Below are 9,629 nucleotides of genomic sequence, written 5' to 3'. Positions count from 1 at the left end.
TGTGGACCTCTTCCGGTGGATCTTCACCAGGCGAGCCTTGTTTGAGGGGAAGCCACCCAAAAACCACGCTAGTTGGGTGTTTCGCCTTGCAGAAGAAGCCGAAGCCATCGACCTCCTACCCCGCATACTCCCCCTGTGACTCCAATCAGGGGTGGCATGGCGAGTGGTTCTACATCAGGAACCCAGCAGAGGCGCCATTCCTGTCGTTCACCGGAAGAAGGCTGGAGAGGAGGGAAAGCTGGTCATGGGGTCCCTCCAGTCAGCAGAACAAGTTGGAGGTCATCAAGGCGGAGCTTCAGAGGCTGGTGCAGCATGGCCTCGATGGGCTACGGGTCTTCCACACCTTCTTCTACCATCGAGTCACCCCGCTGGCGGAGAGGAGGATACCAATGTGGACATACTCTGGCCCAACAGATCTCGACCGCGCATTGCTGGAGGAGTTGTCGAAGGATGAGGTCTGGAGTTGACTCAACCGGGTACTGCAACTAAGGGATAAAGACTCCCTTGAAGGAACGCCTAGACCTCTTCATGCTGCAAAGCTGTCCAATATGGTATGCTCCCTTCTTCTTATCCTGTGACCTTTTCCCTCTTGCTCTCCTTTGTTTTGATATCGTGTTGTCCATTTCATAGGGACTCACGGGTTACAAATCCCGGCTACATCTTCCGAGGGGCCGAAGGGCATAGCTCGGCAAGCTTCCCTGAAGGAGGCAGTGTTTGCCAAGAAGAAGAAGAGAGCTAAGAAGGTCCAAATGAGGTTTGGAAGGAGAAGGAGATCGGCCGGAGGGTCTAGGCGGGTGAAAGTTGGAGCAACATGGAGGCAGAGCTAGAGTTGGAGGAGCCCACGGAGATGGGTGGCGACACAAGTACCTCCGAGGACGAAGGAGACCAGGGCATCATTGCGACCTCAGTGGAGCATCATGAGCCTATGGCCGTGTCCATCGGTGGTGGGTAGGATACTGAGAAACATGGCGACATCCCCGAGTCAAGGAAGCGCACCGTGAGTGAAGATACCATCGTCGACCAAGACGCAAAGCAGGCGCGGTCGTCGTGCCCTTTGGAGGCGTCGTTGGCTCTGTACCCCCCCCTACTTCAAGCGTGTCGGGGTATGCCGGCCGATTGAAGGAGCATGTTCATCCCCCTTATCTTTGGGGTCAGCATGTGTGCATGACCCATAATGGGGAGATGCCCCGTTAGTTGCTTTGGTGGGTTCTCTATGAGCTGGCGGTCATGGCCATTCATGGGCCGATCAAGAACCGACTGGGTCAGCTCCTCCCTCGATCGATAAGAGGGGGGCATGGGTCATGACCCATGAGCGGTCCTTGTCTAGTGGGCTCATAGCCAGCGAGTTGGGGCTTCAAGGCTCTGTCGCTTTCATCTAGGTATGCATTTATGTTCTTTCTCGATCTCACAGCTGAATTTTTTGAGCGTGACTGACCTGCACTTATTTGACAGCGGCCAGGGACTAGCGGGACTGGGCATCACCCCACCTCCCATGCGGGAGGAGTGGAGACCTAGCCTGTAGCGAGTCGCGATGAGTGGTGGGGAAAGTAGATTAGCAGCGGTGCGACCATCCCTTCTAGGGGTTGCGTCCTCCCGACTGATCGTGAGTATGGCTGCAGCGGCGGCGCCGGTGATGGTGGCAGAGATTGGGTCGGAGGTGACCCGTGCGATCCTTCCCCCAATAGCTATGGTAGAAGAGTGGAGGGAAACCAGGCTCCCTGCCTTGCCCGGCGGAGGAGCGCACAGTTCGCCCTCTTGGTCAGAGCTAGAGGGGTTGGGAGGAGATGTGGCCAGGCCGAAGGTAGAACATCCACCGGCGAGCCATGGAATCTAGATAGTGCAGATCCCCTATTCTGGTGAGGCAGGTGCTGGGGTGGAGCCGCTAGCCAGCCCGGCGTCACAGGAATTGGTTATGATCTGGTCATCGCACGATATTGCGATGGTTGGATCTTCTAGCGGGTTGGGGATGACCCACGAGCTGGTGTGGCCCTGCCTCAGTGACACGGGGAAGGCCTGGTTCATCCTTCGTGATGAGGAGGAGATGAAGCTCTGGCACCTGCTTGGGGAGAGCGGACTATCGATGGAGTCCGATCTGGCCCAAACCAAGGCGAGGCTGAAGGAGGCCTTGGAGCGGGTTGAGCTCGTCCATCAGGCAGTTATAGTCAACCTACCATGTGTCATATAGGTAAGTTCTCTGCATTTTTAGCATTTGTCCTTGACTCCTTGGTCTTTCACTGGTTGTTTCAACATGTTTGCTTCTTGCTTTATAGGATTTAGAGGCGATGTCGATCCACAAGTCCCGTTTCCTTAAGGAGGAACACAGTTGGATGGAGCAGGAGGTAATGATGTCATGGTGGGTTGACGAGCTTTGATGCCAGTTGGAATCCACCTACCGTGAGTCCCAAGACCGGGCGGCTGAGGTGATGGGAGTGCGGGCTATGGAGCTACTTGCGGCTAAACGGGCGACTGGTACCAAGCAGGAACTTGACGTAGCGAAGGTCCACTTGGTGGAGACCGAGGCGGTGCTTTAGAAATCCTTGGAGGCTCTAGAGATGGAGCGGAAGGCCCAATCGGAGGCTAAACAAGAAGCGGTCATGCTCCGAGGGTAGGTGCTTGGGGCGGAGGAGTCGAACGCTCGACTGCTCAAGAAGGTGACCCAGTAGGAGGAAGGACTCTCCATCCTCAAAAACAATCACCTTGGTATGTATCTATTCTGCCTTTGATTGATGTCTTGGTTTTTTATTTCTAAACTTGCTATGTATCTTTTGCTTCTAAAAATGGTTCACTAGAGCGAGAGCTGGAGATAGCCAAGACGGCGATCTGTCAGAGCGCGGAGGCGCTAGTGAAAGGTCCTTGTTTGGTTTTGGTAATTGAGTGACAACTTAGGTGGACTAATTGTGTTTATGTGAGATACACAGGTGATTAGTCCACAGGTACATGTGTATGAGCAACATATGCCATGGAGGTGAAAATGGCTTGGAGATGTTGCAAAGCTCACACATGTGATGATGAAGGAGCTTAAATGCACATGAGACATGACATTGAGTCATGTGATCAAGGTGGAGAAGATCAAGACAAGACTTGGCTTGATGGACCGGTTGCAAGCGTGAAGGGCAAGTCGAAGGCTTTGGAGTGATGGACCGCGTGGCGGTGAAGCTTGAGCAAGACTTGGCGCCGATGGACGATGGCAACGGTGAAGAGCAAGTAGAGTCAAGATCGATGAACCAATATGATCATGTGATGATATGAAGTGGATCATATCATTGTTGATCGTGTTGGTGCATGTGTTGCATCAACATTGAAGGAGATGGAATGGAATGCGCAAGGCAAAGGTATAACCTAGGGCATTTCATTTCACCGGTCATAGGTGTGTAGAGAAGTTTATGACCGGGTTTAGGATAGATGGCCGTACTATCAAGAGGGGCAAACTTGTTTGCATATCGGTCATCTAGTGCCACTCGAGTGATCTAACTTTGCATTGTCGCTAGGATCGAGTGGCGTGGCAAGTTGAGTGGCTAACATCCTTTGGGAAATGATTGTGAAAATGCTAACACATATACACATGGTGGTGTACACTTGGTGGTGTTGGCACATTTACAAAGGAAGCTTGCGAGGCAGGATTCGGCGCTTTCGGGAAAATGGAATGCCTATTTTCTATTGCGCCGGATGCAAGTTCTTGGTGGTTAGCACATTGGAGCAAGGGTGAAGAAGTTAGAAGTGAAAATGAGTTGGTCGCGAAGATGCCGGCGTCGATCAACTGACCGGACGCTGGATCTGAATGCACCGGACGCTGGAAGGCTGTGTCCGGTCAGGCTGACGTACGGTGACGCAGTAGCTGGAGAGTGACCGGACGCTGGCTGCGTCCGATCACGTTCGACCAGACGCGTCCGGTCATGCTCGTGTGCTTACTGGAAACGACCGGACGCTGGGGGTTCAGCGTCCGGTCAGTTGAGTGCTGCTGCATCCGGTCAGGTCAAGTGACCGTTGGAATCGGGACACGTGGTCGTCTACGAGCGACTGGACGCTGAGGTCCAGTGTCCGGTCAACACGACCGGAGCGTCCGGTCGGCCCGACCGTTGCCCAGTGAAGGGGTAACGGCTAGTTTAGCCCTTGGGGCTATAAATAGAAGTGGCCTTCGGCCATGGCTGGTGTGGAGCACCTCAAGGGACTTAGTGTCCATGCTTGTGAGTGCTTGGGAGCCCTCCATCACACACATACTTGATAGTGATCATTCGATTGTGTGAGTGAGCGATTCTAGTGCGATTGCATCGTGAGGTTGCATCGAGTGGCACTAGGTGATCGAGTTGCAAGCCGGTGGTGCTTGTTACTCTTGGAGGCTGCCACCTCCTAGACGGCTTGGTGGTGGTCTCCGTCGAAGCGCGCAAGAAGCTTGTGCGGCGCTCCGGAGAAGTGCTTGTGAGGGGCATTGTGCTCGCCCCACGGGAGCCGCGAAGAGCAACTCTAGTAAAGCGTGTCATTGAGCTACCCTCACTCAAGGGGTAGGTTCTTGCAGCGCCCGACGTGCGGGCTTAGCGGGTGATGCTAATTAGCCGCCGAACCACCAAGTGAGCGGTCGACACAACGGGGACTAGCGTGTTGGCAAACACGTGAACCTCGGGAGAAAAATCATCGTGTCAACCTTATTCTTCCCGTTGGTTTGCATCCCCATTACACAAGCTTGCAATTACTTTTATACATATTAAGCTTGTGTAGTTGCTCTTGTAATTAGATAGCTTGTGTAGCTTGCTAATTACCTTCTTGCTTGTGAAGCATAGAAGTAGCTCCCTTGCGTGGCTAATTTGGTTTTAGTAACCTTGTTAGTCACATTGCTTAGTTTGTGTAACTAAGTATTTGCGCTCTCTAATTAGGCATTGGTTGCCTTGTTATTGAGCATTGCTAGTGAGCTTAGTTAGCTTTGTGCTTTTGCTTACTAGCATGTGTAGGAGCTCCCTTGTTGTTTAAAGTACTAGTGGCATAGATTTGTGTGACCTTGCTCCTAGAATTGTTTAGGAGAGCTCTAGCTAGCCCGACACCTTTGTTGCATAATTGTTAACTTTGCAAGGTGCTAGTGAACATATATAGTGGGGTGTAGTCTTAGCTAGACCGTTAGTTTAAATTCCGCATTTGTATCGGTTAGCCGATGCGATTAAGTTTTAGAAAAGACTATTCACCCCCCCCCCTCTAGTCGCCATCTCGACCCTTCAGCTAGCCAAGTCCCTTGAAGAGCGATGTGCTCTCAGGGGGAGCTTGACCAGATTCATAACATCACCTAGGTGGTTGTTTCCAAGGTGTTCGGGTCAGGGCCGAGCACTAGTATGCCCACCGTCCAGCTGGCGGAGGTCCCGAATGAAGTTCGGGTGCTCATCTCTGATGGTATGTTCTACGGAACATCGGGGGTGCTAACCTCAGTGGTGACGCACCACCTAGATCTGTACTTCACCACCATCTATAGAGGGTACACCGATGGGTGGAGCGCAGATGCAATCCATGCGCTTGGGGAGAGCTTGGTGCCATGTGCACAGATGGTTGTCGAGCAAGTCTCCGCATAGTGGGTGATGGAGGCTCGCTGTTCGAGCGTGGCTGAAGGCGTGCACTAGGAAGATGTCATCCAGCCTGCGGAAGGAGTGGAGACTGGGTTGGAAGCGAGCATCATCCCATCTCTGACCGAGCCAAATGTCGTCCTGTCGGAAAGCGAGCTGCCCTTATCCTCATCGATCGTGCCATCAGTCGAACCCGCTGGGCGACCATAATAGAATTTAGAGTAGAAATAGTCAGTATATGTAAAAGATAAGTTTGTGGGGGAGCCCCCATGTGAACAGTTTTTTTACGTTCATGAGTACTTCAATTTTGTTTTGTGATGGAATCACTTGCAAGTGGAAGCTTGTCCCATCTGTCTTTGTTTTTACCCCAGCATAGCTTTGTTTTTTATCCTTTCTTTTTCGCACCTGCCCATTTGACCCATAGGCTACAACCTTAAGAACCCGAGCATAGCCCGTGAGGCTCAGCTGCTCGTAACCGTAGGTCATGGCGGGGTGTGATCGGTTACGAGTTTAAAACATAAGTTACGTAGGGTAACTAAAGGAACAGACTACCCTTTTGTTTGGGTGAAAAGTATTACTATATGATAGTAAAAAAGAGGGGTGGTATCGCACCCTCATGGAGCCCCCAAGTGACCTAGGGCGAGAGTGCTTGGGCTGGGGTGCTTGTAGGAGCAAACATTGAATGAAAGAAAAAATGGTAAGACCGAGCTTTAGGGGATGGAATGACATAACTGTTCGATGTTCCATGTGTTGGTGAGAACATTGCCGTTGTCATCCTTCAGTCGGTAGGTGGCCGATCGGATCACCTCGGTCACCGTATAGGGTCCTTCCCTTGGTGGAGAGAGTTTATGTTTCTCCTTGGTTGATTGGGTTCTCCGGAGCATGAGATCACCGACCTCGAGGATCCTCCCCCTGATTTTTCTTTCATGGTACCTGCGGAGAGTTTGCTGGTAGTGAGCGGAGCAGATGACAGTCGTCTCACGAGCCTCCTCGAGTAGGTCAACTACGTCCTGCTGAGCCTCCATGGATCGGTCTTGGTCGAAGGCCTCCATGGTCAAGGTTAGAGGGCAACACTACTTCAGCTCCATAGGCCAGGAAGAAAGGTGTGAACCCATCGCCCGACATACTTATTGAGTCGGTTGAAGATGCATGGCTTAAGTCCTTGGAGGACCATGACATTGTCCCACTCAACCTGACCATTAGAACATGGATGTCTGACCGAGGCCCAATCGATCCTGATGTCGTATCCATCACAGAAGTCCAAGAACTTCTTCTCGGTGAAGTTAGTTCCGTGGCCAGTGATGATATAGTTAGGAACACCAAAACGATAGATGATGTCAAGGAAGAACTTGACCACCTCTTTCGAGCGAATGTTGGTGATGGGCTTCACCTCTATCCACTTGGTGAATTTGTCCACCACTACGAGTAGGTGAGTGAAGCCACTCGGGCCCTTTTTGAGGGGTCCGACCATGTTGAGGCCCCAGACCATGAATGGCTAGGTGATAGGGATGGTTTGAAGCTCCTACGCCGGCAAATGAGTTTATCAAGCGTAGAACTGGCATCCCTCACACCTATGGATGACCTCCTCTGCATCTCGTAGCGCAGTGGGCCAGTAAAAACCTTGGTGAAAGGCTTTTCCGACCAGTGACCTTGGGGCCATGTGGTGTCCGCAGATTCAAGCATGGACCACGAGGAGGAGCTATTTCCCTTGGTCGGTAGGGATGCACTTCATGAGTACTCCCAATGGACTTTGCTTGTAAAGTTCATTACCGAATGTGATGAATATCTTGGTGCGTCGAGCGATCCGTTGCGCTTCAGTCCTTTCTGGTGGGAGAATCTCTTCGAGGAGGTAGGCGAGTAGCGGTGCTTTCCAGTCAGCTTGATCAAGTGCTACCATGGCGACATCATCATGGAGGCACCAAGGTCAGAGCCCCCAAGTGCTAGATTGGCATCAGAGTGTGTCTAGAATGAACCTTCTAGGATGCGGGCAGACGGCTCGTGAAGGTCGTTGATGAAGACACCATCTAGAGACAGAATCCACCTGGCAGCCAATTTTGTGAGAAAATTGGTGGCATCATTGTCCTTTCGGGGGACATGATGTAGTTCGATCCCCTAGAATTTGTCCTCGAGCTTGCGCACCTCCTGGTAGTATGCTGCCATGAGGGAGCTTTTGCAAGATGACTCCTTCATGACTTTGTCGACGACCAACTCTGAGTCACCACGGACGTACAGCCGTGTAGCACCGAGCTCGATGGTGATACTCAGTTCATTGATGAGGGCCTCATATTTCGCGGTGTTGTTTGAGGCCAAAAAATGGAGACAGATCGCTTAGCGGAGCCTGCTCCCATCTGGGGAGATCAGAACCACTCTAGCCCCCAAGCCGGGTGCCATCATGGACCCATCAAAATACATCGTCCAGTACTCATGGGTGACATCTAGGGTCAGGAGCTGGACCTCCCTCCATTTGGTGATAAAGTCTGTGAGAGCCTAGGACTTAATAGCGGTGTAGGGGATATACCTGATGTCATGGCCCATTAGTTCGAGTACCCACTTGGAGATCCATCTAGCGGTGTCACAGTTACGGACGATGTCTCCCAGCGGAAATGAAGTGACAACCATGACTTTGTGGTTGGTGAAGTAGTACAGGAGCTTCTGGGTCGCCATTAGCATGGCGTATAGAAGTTTCTGCACCTGGGGGTACCAAACCTTGGTGTTGGTGAGTACCTCATCGATGAAGTATACGGGTCGCTGGACATTCAGGTGGTGTCCCGACTCCTCCCTTTCAACGATTAGGGTAGTGCTCATCATGTGGTTGCTTGCGGCGATATTGAGGAGGGGTTCTCCCCGTTCAGGAGCGATGAGGATTGGGACCGATGTTAGTGATGCTTTGAGGCTTTCCAAAGCTTGTTGTGCTTCCTCAGTCCAGATGAACGTGTCTATCTTTTTGAGGAGTTTGTAGAGAGGCATCCTCTGCTCGCCTAGCCAGGAGATGAACCGACTCAGGGTGGCCAAATAGTCGGTGAGCCTCTGTACGCCCTTGACGTTGCGTATAGAGCCCATGTTGGAGATGGCTGTGATTTTTTCGGGGTTGGCCTCGATGCCGCATTTGGACATGATGTATCCAAGCATCTTCCCCTTTGGAACCCTAAAAACACATTTTTTGGGATTCAATTTGATGTCGAACCTTCAGAGGTTTACGAATGTTGTGGCCAAGTTTGCGATCAGGTCGCAAGCTTGAGCCATTTTGACCACTATGTCATCTACATAGATGGCGATTGTTGGTTTTGGCCGCTTGACTTGGTCAGGTTGGTTGAGCGGGTTGATTTGGTAGGCGAAGCATTGCTGCATGCACCGTTGATAGGTGGCGCCAGCGTTCTTCAAACCAAAAGGTATGGTTACATAGCAATACAAACCATATGGGGTGATGAATGAAGTCACGAGCTATTCGGACTCTTTCATCATGATCTGGTGATAGCCTGAGTAGGCATCTAGAAAGGAGAGGATTTCATAGCCTGAGGTGGAGTCGACTATCTGGTCTATTCATGGCAAATGAAAATGGTCCTTCGAACACGCTTTGTTGAGGCCAGTATAATCAACGCACATTCTCCATTTCTTGGTCTTCTTTTTAACAAGAACAAGATTGGCTAGCTAGTCGGAGTGGTATACCTCCTTTATGAATCTAGCTGCCAGGAGTTTGGTGATCTCCTCGCCTATGGCCCTATGCCTCTCATTGTCAAAGCGACGCAGGCGTTGCTTGGTGGGCTTTGAGCCTAGGACGGGGAGTAATGCGTGCTCACCGACCTCCCACGGTATGCCTAGCATGTCAGAAGGTTTCCATGCGAAGACATCACGATTGGCGCATAGAAAGTCAGCAAGCTTACATTCCTATTTGGCTGGGAGCTTGGCCCTGATCTACACCATCTTGGTTGGGTCGGTGGGGTCGATCCCCACCACCTTAGTTTCCTCGATTGGGTGGAAGGCAGTTGAGGAGGTTGGCTTGTAGTCTGGGATTGCTGGAGTCGATGAATTTTTGAGCTGAGGGAGCTTGGCTGAGTTGATGACGGCAGTGGTGAGCTCATAATGCTCGCG

Source organism: Miscanthus floridulus, chromosome 2 (genome assembly GCF_019320115.1).
Source record: "Miscanthus floridulus cultivar M001 chromosome 2, ASM1932011v1, whole genome shotgun sequence".
NCBI lineage: Eukaryota > Viridiplantae > Streptophyta > Magnoliopsida > Poales > Poaceae > Miscanthus > Miscanthus floridulus.
The sequence above is the reverse complement of the archived record's forward strand: the minus strand, read 5'-3'. Positions refer to the sequence as shown.